This window comes from Mus caroli, unplaced genomic scaffold (genome assembly GCF_978045245.1).
Source record: "Mus caroli unplaced genomic scaffold, Mus_caroli_1 scaffold_5, whole genome shotgun sequence".
In the NCBI taxonomy this organism is placed as follows: domain Eukaryota; kingdom Metazoa; phylum Chordata; class Mammalia; order Rodentia; family Muridae; genus Mus; species Mus caroli.
This window is the reverse complement of record NW_028227260.1, coordinates 78,417,539-78,431,338: the sequence shown is the minus strand read 5'-3', so window position 1 is coordinate 78,431,338 and position 13,800 is coordinate 78,417,539.

The window sequence follows — 13,800 nt, the reverse complement described above, 5'->3', positions numbered from 1 at the left end:
CATCTTCTGATACATATGCAGCTAGACACGAGCTCTGGGGGGTACTGGTTAGTTCATATTGTTGTTCCACCTATAGGGTTGCAGATCCCTTTAGCTCCTTGGGTACTTTCTCTAGCTCCTCCACTGGGGGCACTGTGATCCATCCAATAGCTGACTGTGAGCATTCACTTCTGTGTTTGCTAGGCCCCTGAATAGCCTCAAAAGAGACAGCTATATCTGGGTTCTTTCAGAAAATCTTGCTAGTGTATGAAATGATGTCAGCGTTTGGAGGCTGATTGTGGTATGAATCCCCAGGTATGGCAGTCTCTAAATGGTTCATCCTTTCGTCTCAGCTCCAAACTTTGTCTCTGTAACTCCTTCCATGGGTGTTTTATTCCCAATTATAAGAGGGCAAAGTGTCCACACTTTGGTCTTCGTTTTTCTTGAGTTTCATGTGTTTTACAGATTGTATCTTGTTATCTTGGGTATTCTAAGTTTCTGGGCTAATATCTACTTATCAGTGAGTACATATCATGTGAGTTATCTTGTGATTGGGTTACCTCACTCAGGATGATGCCCTCCAAGTCCATCCATTCGCCTAGGAATTTCATAAATTCTTTCTTTTTAATAGCTGAGTAGTACTCCATTGTGTAAATGTACCACATTTTCTATATCCATTCCTCTGTTGAGGGGCATCTGGGTTCTTTCCAGCTTCTGGCTATTATAAATAAGGCTGCTATGAACATAGTTGAGCATGTGTCAAGTGACCATAGGTGTGTGGGTTCATTTCTGGGTTTTCAATTCTATTCCATTGGTCTACTTGTCTGTCACTATACCAGTACCATGCAGTTTTCATCACAATTGCTCTGTAGTAAAGCTTTAGGTCAGGCTATGTGATTCCACCAGAGGTTTTTTTATCCTTGAGAAGAGTTTTTGCTATCCTAGGATTTTTGTTATTCCAGATGAATTTGCAGATTGCCCTTTCTAATTCGTTGAAGAATTGAGTTGGCATTTTGATGGGAATTGCGTTGAATCAGTAGATTGCTTTTGGCAAGATAGCCATTTTTACTATATTGATCCTGCCAATCCATGACCATGGGAGATCTTTCCATCATCTGAGAAATTTTTAAATTTTTTTCTTCAGAGACTTGAAGTTCTTATAATACAGATCATTCACTTCCTTAGAGTCACACCAAGGGATTTTATATTATTTGTGACTATTGAGAAGGGTGTTGTTTCCCTAATTTCTTTCTCAGCCTGTTTATCCTCTGTGTAGAGAAAGGCCATTGACTTGTTTGAGTTAATTTGATATCCAGCTACTTCACTGAAGCTGTTTATCAGGTTTAGGAGTTCTTTGGTTGAACTTTTAGGATCACTTATCTATACTTCTGCAAAAAGTGATATTTTGACTTCTTCTTTTCCAATTTGTATCCCCTTGATCTCCTTTTGTTGTTGAATTGCTCTGGCTAGGACTTCAAATACTATGTTGAATAGGGATGAAGAAAATGGGTAGCCTTGTCTAGTCCCTGATTTTAGTGGGATTGCTTCCAGCTTCTCAACATTTAATTTGATGTTGGATACTGGTTTGCTGTAGATTGCTTTTATCACGTTTAGGTATTCCTGATATTTTCAGGACTTTTATCATGAATGGGTGTTGGATTTTGTCAAATGCTTCTCTGCATCTAATGAGATATTCATGTGGTTTTTGTCTATGAGTTTGTTTATATAATGGATTACGTTAATGGATTTCCATATATGAAACCATCCCTGCATCCCTGGAATGAAAACATACTTGGTCAGAATGGATGATTGTTTTAATGTGTTCTTGGATTAGGTTAGCTAGAATTTTATTGAGTATTTTTGCATCGATATTCATAAGGGAAATTGGTCTGAAGTTCTCTATCTTTGTTGTGTCTTTCTGTGGTTTAGGTGTCAGAGTAATTGTGGTTTCATAGAATGTATTGTGTAGAGTACCTTCTGCTTCTATGTTGTGGAATAGTTTGTGAAGAACTGGAATTAGATCTTCTTTGAAAATCTTATAGAACTCTGCACTAAACCCATGTGGTCCTGGGCTTTTTTTTTGTTTTGTTTTGTTTTGTTTTTGGTTGGAAGACTATTAATGACTGCTTCTATTTCTTCAGGGGATATAGGACTCTTTAGATCATTAACCTGATCCTGATTTAACTTTGGTACCTGGTATCTGCTTAGAAATTTGTCCATTTCATCAAAGTTTTCCAGTTTTGTTGAGTATAGCCTTTTGTAGAAGGATCTGATGGTGTTTTGGATTTCTTCAGGATCTGTTGTTATGTCTCCCTTTTCAATTCTGATTTTGTTAATTAGGATGCTGTTCCAGCGCCTTCTAATGAGTCTGGGCTAAGGGTTTATCTATCTTGTTGACTTTCTCAAAGAACCAGCTCCTCATTTGCTTGATTCTTTGAATAGTTCTTCTTGTTTCCACTTGGTTGATTTCCCCCCTGAGTTTGATTATTTCTTGCCCTCTACTCCTGCTGGGTGAATTCGCTTCCTTTTGATCTAGTGCTTTCAGGTGTATTGCCATGCTGATAGTGTGTGCTCTCTCTAGTTTCTTTTTGGAGGCACTCTGAGCTATGAGATTTCCTCTTAGAAATGCTTTCATTGTGTCCCATAAGTTTTGGTATGTTGTGGCTTCATTTTCATTAAACTCTAAAAAGTCTTTATTTTCTTTCTTTATTCCTTCCTTGACCAAGGTACCATTGAGAAGAGTGTTGTTCATTTCCATGTATATGTTGAATTTCTTTATTTATGCTGTTATTGAAGATCAGCCTTAGTCCTTGGTAATCTGATAGGATGCATGGGATAATTTGAATGTTTTTGTACCTTTGGAGGCCTTTTTTGTGACCAATTGTATGGTCAATTTTGGAAAAGGTACCATGAGGAGCTGAGAAGAAGGAATATCCTCTTTATTTTAGGATAAAATGTTCTGTAGGTGTCTGTTAAATCCATTTGTTTAATAACTTCTGTTAGTTTCACTGTGTCCCTGTTTAGTTTCTGTTTCCACGATCTGTCCATTGATGAAAGTGGTGTGTTGAAGTCTCCCACGATTATTGTGTGAGGTGCGATATGTGCTTTGAGCTTTACTAAAGTATCTTTAATGAATGGGGCTGCCCTTGCATTTGGAGCATAGATATTCAGAATTGAGAGTTCCTCTTGGAGGATTTTACCTTTGATGAGTATGAAGTGTCCCTCCATGTCTTTTTTGATAACTTTGCGTTGGAAGTCGATTTTATTCGATATTAGAATGGCTACTCCAGCTTGTTTCTTCAGTCCATTTTCTTGGAAAATTGTTTTCCAGCCTTTCATTCTGAAGTAGTGTATGTCTTTTTCCCTGAGATGGGTTTCCTGTAAGCAGCAAAATGTTGGGTCCTCTTTGTGGCCAGTCTGTTAGTCTATGTCTTTTTATTAAGGAATTGAATCCATTGATATTAAGAGATATTAAGGAAAAGAAATTGTTGCTTCCTATTATTTTTGTTGATAGAGTTGGCATTCTGTTCTTGTGGCTGTCTTCTTTTAGGTTTGTTGAAGGATTACTTTCTTGCTTTTTTCTAGGGCATGGGTTCCGTCCTTGTATTGCTTTTTTGTTTTGTTTTGTTTTGTTTTGTTGTTTTTTTTTGTTTTGTTTTTCTGTTATTATCCTTTGAAGGGCTGGATTTGTGGAAAGATAATGTGTGAATTTGATTTTGTTTTGGAGTACTTTGGTTTTCTCCATCTATGGTTATTGAAAGTTTGGCTGGGTATAGTAGCCTGGGCTGGCATTTGTGTTCTCTTAGTGTCTATATAACATCTGGCCGGGATCTTCTAGATTTCATAGTCTCTGGTGAAAAGTCCAGTGTAATTCTGATAGGCCTTCCTGTATATGTTACTTGACCCTTTTCCCTTAATGCTTTTAATATTCTATCTTTATTTAGTGCATTTGTTGTTCTGATTATTATGTGTCGGGAGGAATTTCTTTTCTGGTCCAATCTATTTGGAGTTCTGTAGGCTTCTTGAATATTCATGGGCATCTCTTTCTTTAGGTTTGGGAAGTTTTCTTCTATAATTTTATTGAAGATATTTGCTGGCCCTTTAAGTTGAAAATCTTCATTCTCATCTACTCCTTTTTTCCATAGGTTTGATCTTCTCATTGTGTCCTGGATTTCCTGGATGTTTTGAGTTAGGATCTTTTTGTATTTTGCATTTTCTTTGATTGTTGTGCCCATGTTCTCTATGGAATCTTCTGCACCTGAGATTCTCTCTTCCATCTCTTGTATTCTGTTGCTGATGCTCGCATCTATTGTTCCAGATTTCTTTCCTAGAGTTTTTATGTCAAGCGTTGCCTCATTTTGGATTTTCTTTATTGTGTCTACTTCCCTTTTTACCTCTAGTTTGGTTTTGTTCATTTCCATCACCTGTTTGGATGTGTTTTCCTGTTTTTCTTTAAGGACTTCTAACTCTTTAGCAGAGCTCTGTGTTTCTTTAAGTGACTTATTAAAGTCCTTCTTTTTTAAAATATTTTTTATTACGTATTTTCCTCAATTACATTTCCAATGCTCTCCCCAGAGTCCCTCATACCCTCCAACCCATTTCCCTACCCACCCATTCCCATTTTTTGGCCCTGGCGTTCCCCTGTACTGGGGCATATAAAGTTTGTGTGTCCAATGGGCCTCTCTTTCCAGTGATGGCCGACTAGGCCATCTTTTGATACATATGCAGCTAGAGTCAAGAGCTCCAGGGTACTGGTTAGTTCAGAATGTTGTTCCACCTATAGGGTTGCAGATCCCTTTAGTTCCTTGGGTACTTTCTCTAGCTCCTCCATTGGGAGCCCTGTAATCCATGCAATAGCTGACTGTGAGCATCCACTTCTGTGTTTGCTAGGCCCCGGCCTAGTCTCACAAGAGACAGCTATATCTGGGACCTTTCAGCAAAATCTTGCTAGTTTATGCAATGGTGTCAGCGTTTGGAAGCTGATTATGGGGTGGATCCCTGGATATGGCAGTCTCTAGATGGTCCATTCTTTCGTCACAGCTCCAAACTTTGTCTCTGTAACTCCTTCCCTGGGTGTTTTGTTCCCATTTCTAAGAAGGGGCACAGTGTCCACACTTTGGTCTTCATTCTTCTTGAGTTTCATGCGTTTAGAAAATTGTATCTTATATCTTGGGTATCCTAAGTTTTGGGCTAATATCCACTTATCAGTGAGTACATATTGTGTGAGTTCCTTTGTGATTGTGTTACCTCACCCAGAATGATGCCCTCCAGGTCCATGCATTTGGCTATGAATTTCATAAATTCATTCTTTTTAATAGCTGAGTAGTACTCCATGTCCTCTATCATCATCATGAGATATGCTTTTAAATCCGGGTCTAGCTTTTCAGGTGTGTTGGGGTGCCCAGGACTGGGCGAGGTGGGAGTCTTGTGTTCTGATGATGGTGAGTGGTCTTGGTTTCTGTTAGTAAGATTCTTAGGTTTGCCTTTTGCCATTTGGTAATCTTGGTGGTCCAAAGATCGTGTGGAGAGTCCTCTAGGGGACCTTGGGGGTGTCTGCCAACTCCACGCCCATGGTGACCGGGTGCTGGCGCAGACCAGAAGGGATTTGTGACCCTGGTCAGGCTGGGCTTTCTGCTTCCCTAATGCTGTCTCAGATCCCACAGAATTGTTTTGGAACAGAAGTTGTGTTCCACTCACCATAGGTCCTAAGATCACGTGGAGAGTCCTCTAGCTAAGTTGGGTGTGTCTGCGGACTCCACACCCAAGTCTTGCTTCACTTCTATAACATATATTGTTATATATTGATTATGTTCCTCCAACATAGCATATATTTTTATACACTTATTATTTGGAAATAAAGTTTATTTATGTCTATATTTACTTTCATTTTTTAATGCAAGGTCTTGATATGTAGCCCAGGCTGATCTGGTACTCATTGGCCTTAAACTCAGGGATTGTCCTACCTTTCATGGTTAGAGCAGATTGTCAGTAAATAGACAAATTGACAGATATTGGGTCTCACATTTAATGGCCCAAATACGTCTTCCTATGAATCTTTTCTTTTTTTTTTTTTTTTTTTTTGGTTTTTCGAGACAGGGTTTCTCTGTGTAGCCCTGGCTGTCCTGGCACTCACTTTGTAGACCAGCTGGCCTCGAACTCAGAAATCCGCCTGCCTCTGCCTCCCGAGTGCTGGGATTAAAGGCGTGCGCCACCACGCCCGGCTGAATCTTTTCTTGTTTATTGTTTTCTTTTCAGTATTTCTTCAAAAAACTCATCATAATTCTTTCAACTATTGAAGTAGATGTCAAATGATGTGCAGCACAGCTATAAATATATCTCTCAGGTAGCATAAGGAACACTGCTTCAGAACTACTTTCATCACTATCCTTTGTCTGATAACACCCAGCTCATGATAGGCAGTTCAGATGTCATGTTCAAATGTTCATTTTCCACTAAGGACCAATAACAGGCCATGAACTGTTTTTCAAAGGGAGAATAGTTGTCTGCAGATGATGGTAGAGCTTTGCTTCAAAATCCCAAAGGTCTCTTCTGTGATTCACCTTCAGGGGCCTGCCAGAGGCTCCAAACAGCATCTCTATCTGGTTTTATGTGGAGGTCCCAGATCCACTTGGAATTGAGCTTTGTACAAGGAGATAAGAATGGATAGATTTGCATCTTCTACATCCTGACCAGCAGTCGAACCAGAAACATTTATTGAAAATGCTTTGGGCTGGTGAGATGGCTCAGTGGGTAATAGCACTGATTATTCTTCTGAAGGTCCTGAGTTCAAATTCCAACAACCAAATGGTGGCTCACAGCCACCTATAATGGGATATGACACCCTCTTCTGGTTTGTCTGAGGACAGCAACTGTGTACTTAACAAAGGGCAGTGGTGGCACACTCCTTTAATCCTAGAACTTGGAAGACAGAGGCAGACAAATTACTGAGTTTGAGCCCAGCCTGGTCTACAGAGTGAGTTCCAAGACAGCCAGGGCTACACAGAGAAACCCTGTCTCAAAAATAAAATAAAATAAAATAAAATAAAATAAAAATTAAAAAACAAACAAACAGAAAATGGTGTCTTTCTTTCACTCTATGGTTTTAGCTTCTTTGTCAAAGATCATTTAACCATAGGTATGTGGGTTCATTTCCGGGTCTTCAATTCTATTCCATTGATCTACCTGCCTCTCTCTATACCAATATTGTGCAGTTTTTGTTGTTGTTGTTGGTTTTGGGTTTTTTTGTTTGTTTGTTTTTGTTTGTTTTAATCACAATTGGTCTGTAGTACAGCCTAAATTTTTCATGGACACTGTTCATCAAGATCTGATCAAAACCCTGTATCTTCTAGTGTCAAAATGTAGATCACAAGTGTGCCCCCCCCCCCAATTTCTGGATTGCAGTTCATTCCAGATTAAAAGTCCAAATGAAAACAATAGCCAATTCTGTTGGTCCCTAGTACCAACTTCTGTCTTAGTTAGGGTTTTGTTGCTGTTAAGAGACACCATGGCCAAGGCAACTCCTATAAGAACAACATTTAATTAGGGCTGGTTTACAGTGAAAGAAAGGTGAAATTTCAAGACCTGTAAGTCATATAAAGTACTCAGAAATTTCTGGTTGTTTGTGAGCCTAGAGGCTGCCTGGGGCTGAGAAAAAAAGAAAAACAAACTCCGGCATGCCCCATAGTTAAAACATTCCTGGGAACAGCTTGACCATGAAGATAAAGAGGAACGTGAAGACATAACAGGGCTATCTGAACTGAGTCAATAACTTACAGAACTCTGACACCCTGCACGTACATGTAATTTTTCTGCTGATATTTGGATAAGCCAATAGTCTGTTGCTATGCTGAATTCTCCACCCCTAAGCCCTTTACCCCATACAACCCCCTAGTTTTCGAGTCTCAGGGTCGAATCCACTGTCTTCTGCGTGAGATACATTTCGACCCAGAACTCCTCCATTAAACTGCCTCATGTGTTTACAACAAGAAAGTATTCTTGTGTTTCTTTGGGTGCTCTCTCTCTCAGGAGACTAGAGTGGGGTTCCCCGAAAGGGGGTCTTACAACAGGTTCAGAGGTTCAGTCCATTATCATCAAGGCAGAAGCATGGCAGCGCCCAGGAAGGCATAGTACAGGAGCAGCTTAAGAGTTCTACATCTTTGTCTGAAGGCCATTCAAAACAATTTAAATTTAAACTTGTACATCAATACCAAACATTTTTAAAAACTTATCTTGCAGATTGCAGTTGTTATGTACCTATATGTTTCCAAATGTTAAATATTATTGTTTCCATCTGACTTGCAATATGACTTTTGCTATTTTTCTTGAATAGAGTCATGGAAAATATATGTGCTTTATGGAAACACAGGCACAATTCCTAAATTATTGAAGCTTAGTATTACTATGCCTGTTACTCTAAATAAGTGTATGCATCGTGTTCTTTTCTTCTCTTTAAGCTTGATTACATCTCTGCTCAATTACAGAAATGAGCTTTTAATTGGAATTCCTTAATTGCAAGGTTTTTGGTTACAGAACAGAACTGCTCACTTGATCTCTAAGAGTCAATTACTTCTGATCTATGTGAATTTAGCACGAAAATTAAGTTCTCTGCCATCTCTGAAACGTTATACAAATTTAATATAGCAAACCATATCTAACCTTGTGATTGAGTGAGTAGCTTTTGTATATATTTTCAATACCAGTTTAGGTGTATTATTCAGGCAGGACTAGAAATTGCTATATAATCTTTTTGTTCCTCTGCCTCCCCTCCTAAATGCTAGAATTACAAGCATATACATTTATTCCTTCTTTAATTTGGTTTATTACTCTATGATGGTGCTTAAAAAACATCTAAAAATGTAAAATTCTAAATTACCTTTACTATATGAGTGGTTATTCATGTGCAATAAGGCAGACTCTAATCCCTGAAAGAGTATCCAAAGTGGTTTACTTTCTTGCCCATTACTGACCTAGGGGAAACTCAGTAATGACAGCACAATATCACTTACACATTTAATATGTCAGAGATTCTATTACATATACAATATTACAATTTAACACACAAAAGCTTTTACGATGGTTTAGCTCAGATTATTTTAATGCATTATTGTTGAATTGTTGCTGTATTAAAAATAAATTTATGTATGTAAAAATCAGTCTGCATTTACATAAATAATAGTAGACCCCAAATAAACAAGTTTTATGTCAAACCAGAAAAGATCCTGATTCTGGAAAACTTAAAGTTTTAAAATAATTTTTGAAATTTTGAAATAGACTCAAACCTAAGCCATTATCACTGGCTTAAACCAGGCAAGTGAACTTTACAAAACCATACAAGAGTTGATTCTGTTTTCTCCTCATATTCAGTACCCACCAATCAAAATTTGATCTGGAGAAATTATTTGATAGTCTTTGACAGTTTAATTGTTATCCCATTAGTCCTACTAACAATCTACTATAAGGAGTTTAGTGAGCCAGATATTTCTGCTCTAATTAAAGATACATGTTGCCTGTGTTGTTTCTGTTTTTTTTTTTTTGTTTGTATTTTTGGCAATTAGGTTTTATATCTTCATTGGACAAGTGATTGTATACAGACACCAGTGATAATTTTTCCTTTTATTTATGTATTATCTAATACTGCAGAAATATGTAACATTTTATAATACTTTATTGCAATTCTCCCTAATTTAAAGGAAACAAATGTACATAGTGCCTTGAAGATCATGTATTATGCCCTATATTTGATCCCCATTGCTGATAAATGTTAATGTATTATGACCTTCATCTGATCCCCATTACAGAAAAATTACAGTTCACTCTGTGAATTTATATAAATACTTCATTAACAAAAAGAAAACAGGAGGAATAATCAGGTTTTAATACATTTTCATGAATTTGCTTATCATGTACAAGGCACTGCATTTGATACTCATAGTTGAAAATACCTAGAAACTCCTAAAAGGTAAAGAATATGAAATTCCAATTAGATTGCTGTTGGATTAAGCATATTCTATTAGGGTATTTTTCTTTTTTATTTACAATTAACTTTTGCACATTTTGAATTAACTTTCCCATTTGCAAGTATCATTATGCACCCAGGGATTTTCGTAGATAAATAAGTTCTAAATAATTGTAATTATTATTCTCTTTTTGATGTTTTATTTCTTCATAAGTTGGCCCATGAGCTCTCTTTTATAGGACATGCCTTTGATCTTTTAACCCCACTATGGATGTATGTAGAATATACTTTTTTTTTTCTGAAAATGAGGTTTTTAAATCCATTATTCATTTTTCCTACCTGAAGATTATAAATAAGTTACTGTCACCAGTCAATGAATATTTTAATTTGACAGTCTTTTAAAAATGCAGCAATTGAAATTATGCTCCTTTGTTGGTGACAAAACCTAATGGGGATATTTATTTAAACAAGTCATGACTTTATTTTGTCATACATTGAAGGTATTTTAGAAAACAGCAATTATCACAGTAATTAGAATATCAACTGTTCTTGTCCTATCAGTTTGAGGAATATGTTCCTAAGGATAAGATTCTGACCCAAGCACTCTTCCATATAAATTCAGTAATTGCAATGACCATTCAATGATTTGATAGCTCCCATATTCTTTTAATTTATTTTCATTATTTTTGACAGTTTCATACATAGATAATGCATTCTGGTTATGTTTTTCTCCACACCATCTCTTATCTGTCTCCTATGTCTACCAATCACCCCCCATCATGAACACACACACACACACACACACACACACACACACACATACCACTTCTTTTCCCAGATTCATGACTCTTGATTTTGTAAATCATTTACTGTTGGTTTTATTTATTTTTACTGTGGCTTGTGTGTTTTGTTCATGGTTAAGCACTTAGTTTTGAATAAAACTTTACGGTGCTTATCTCTGGGGAAAACTAATCCTCTCTTATTTTATTTGCTTTTAATTGCTTATAGCTTCTCTTCCAGGGATGGGGACCTCTGTAACATTCCTTATACACATTGACATCTCAGTTGACATAGTCATTGTTCAGGTCTTATTTAAGCATCCATATTATTGAGATTTCATGGATGTAGTGTCCTTCTCATGTATAAGAGACAAAATTTTGCAGCAGACTTCCTGTTCCTTTGGCTCTTATAATGTTTCTGCCCCTCTGCTGCCATGTTTTCTGTGTCTGACAGTGTGAAGGTTGTGTTGTAGGTGTATCAACTTGGTCTAAAATGTCATAGCTTGTTGTCATCTACATTTTGTCTATTTTTGGTTTTCTGCAGCATTCATCATCTGCTGTGGAAAAAAAAAACTTCTCTGATGAGGGTGAGAACTATACTTATTTGTGGGTATAAGGGTAACTCTTTAGAGTGCAGTTAGGAATTACACTGGTTTAGAAAAATGCCACGTGCTCGCTTCGGCAGTACGTATACCAAAATTAAGAAAATGCTAATAGATTCTTCCCTGGGACCTATAACCTTATTAACTCCAAGTACTTGTTTCTAGGCATGCTTTTCTTGCTGTTCAGTGGGTCTTATACCCAATTAGACAGCTGATGATTATGGTCAAGAGTGCCATTGCTGAAATTTTAGGGTTCTCTTATCATGCTTATTTCTGTTGTCATCCATGGTAGCCCAGTTAGCATAATTCCAGCCATATATGTGATCTTTAGGTTGGGAATTGGAATGTGATGGAGTTACTAGTCAGTATACAACTTAAGGCAATGAATCTCCCTCTCTCTCTGAATCGATTTGTAGCAAATGGCCTAACAGTGAATAAAGGGGTTCATTGAGCCCCACTTCATTCAATTTCTTCATGTCCATGGGTCCATTCTTATACAGACCTAGTGAAGACAGCCTATGAGCTGCTTATTGTAATATTCCTTTCTTTTCTAGAAGGTGGCACTTCACAGACATTCACCCTGTCATCTGGCTCTTAAGGTCTTTCTGTATTTCTCTTCTAAAATATTCTCTGAGCCTTAGACAGAATGGTATAAATGTCTTTCATTTTGAGCAACTTTTGAAGCCATGAGAATCCACACCTTTCTTTTTATTTAAAGATATCTCTTAATACATTTATACTAGTAGAGTAGCATTTAATTCTAATTTGTTACATTGCATTTTGTCCTGTATTGACATATATTACACATACACACACACACACACACAAACACACACACACACACACACACACACACACACACACACACAAGGGCATTGGTTATCTCTACTGATATTAAGACCCTATTACTGAAGACCACTCCTATGCAACTGATTGAGCATGGAGCAATCAGCCTGGTGTCTATCTAAAGCCTATACCTCTATAAATTAGTGGTCATATACTTCTAGTATGGAAGCTATTGTGCACATTACAAAAGGAGAAAGGTAAACACCAAAACAGCTATAAAATGTTTGATCTAAACTGATGACATATCTGCTGGATGCACTAGTGCAACAATGTTACAAATCTTATGGGAGTGGCCAACCAATATCTGATTGGATTTAAGGCACACTCTCTGAGATAGAACCCATTCCTGATACTGCTTAAGTGACCAAGAACCTAAGACCAGATAGGTAAGATACTAAGGGGAAATTTAGATACTACTTTTCTGTCATAAAATGACTCCTAATGACATTTTGCTATGCAGATTAGTACCTTGCATAGCAGTTTCTAGGGAAGCTCCATCCAGCTGTAAATGGGAAAAAGAGAGACTTGTAGCTGGACAATGTGGAGAGAGTGAAAAACCTTGGAGCACTCATTCATAAATTGATGTCTCCATCTAGTCCCTCCCCTCAGGCTTCAGGGAGCTTTGAGGAATTGGAGTCAGAAAGAGAGCCATAAATGCTAGTCATTAGGGGTGAAGCTTCCAATTAGACTCTACTTGTTTAGTGAGAAAAGTAAGTGTTGTACACTGCAACAGAACCTTGACATCACATTATAGAGAACAACCCATAGCCTTGCCAATAGAATAGTGTGTGATGGTTTGGAGGTTCCATGGGAATTTTTTCTTGGCACCAGAGGTTTTACTTGTATAAGATGGCTAGATGGAGAATTGTAATCACCATTATATGGTGAGTCTGTTTAGATTCCTGTCATATATGGATACATTTTAGGAAGATTCTACACTCCCTGCTTTTATTATGGCACTTCAAAATGCTAGTTTTAGTTATCCCTCCCATAATTTGTCTTTTACTCTTCCAACAGATTCTCCATTTATTCCTCCCTATTATAATGTTCTCCTTTATTAGTCTATGATATTATTCTATATTCCATTCCTTATGTAGCCATTCAATTTGAACAGCACTATATGTTAAATATGCTGTCTTTAATCTAGTGTGTATTTTTGCCTGCTTTGTCTAAACCCAGGTATCTGTAGGTGTGTGGAATTATGTTTCTGTCTTGTCTTGCAGTAATGGCTCAAATGTTATAGAAGCAATCAATAGCATTATTTTAAAGTACAATTTAAGACCCACTCTATAATGTGGAACTCCTATTTGATACTGATAGAGTGTCCAAGAACACAAAACTAGATAGGTCATCAGCCTACAGGAAAACTTACTAATTTTCTACTATTATTTGGCTAAAGGCACAAAGCAATAAAATGACTATGACATATTCATATACCTGTAGATCAATACATTACTAAATGGTCATCAGAAAAAGTTGTTCTTTCAGTAGATGATTGTTATCAAAGAGATCCAGAAATGAACAATATGAAGAATGTGAGAGAATTCAATGCACTAAGTCCTAATTGGGATGTATCAAATCCATCCTATCAAGGTTCAGGGATCTATGTGTAAGACAGGGCAGAAAGATTTTAAGTATT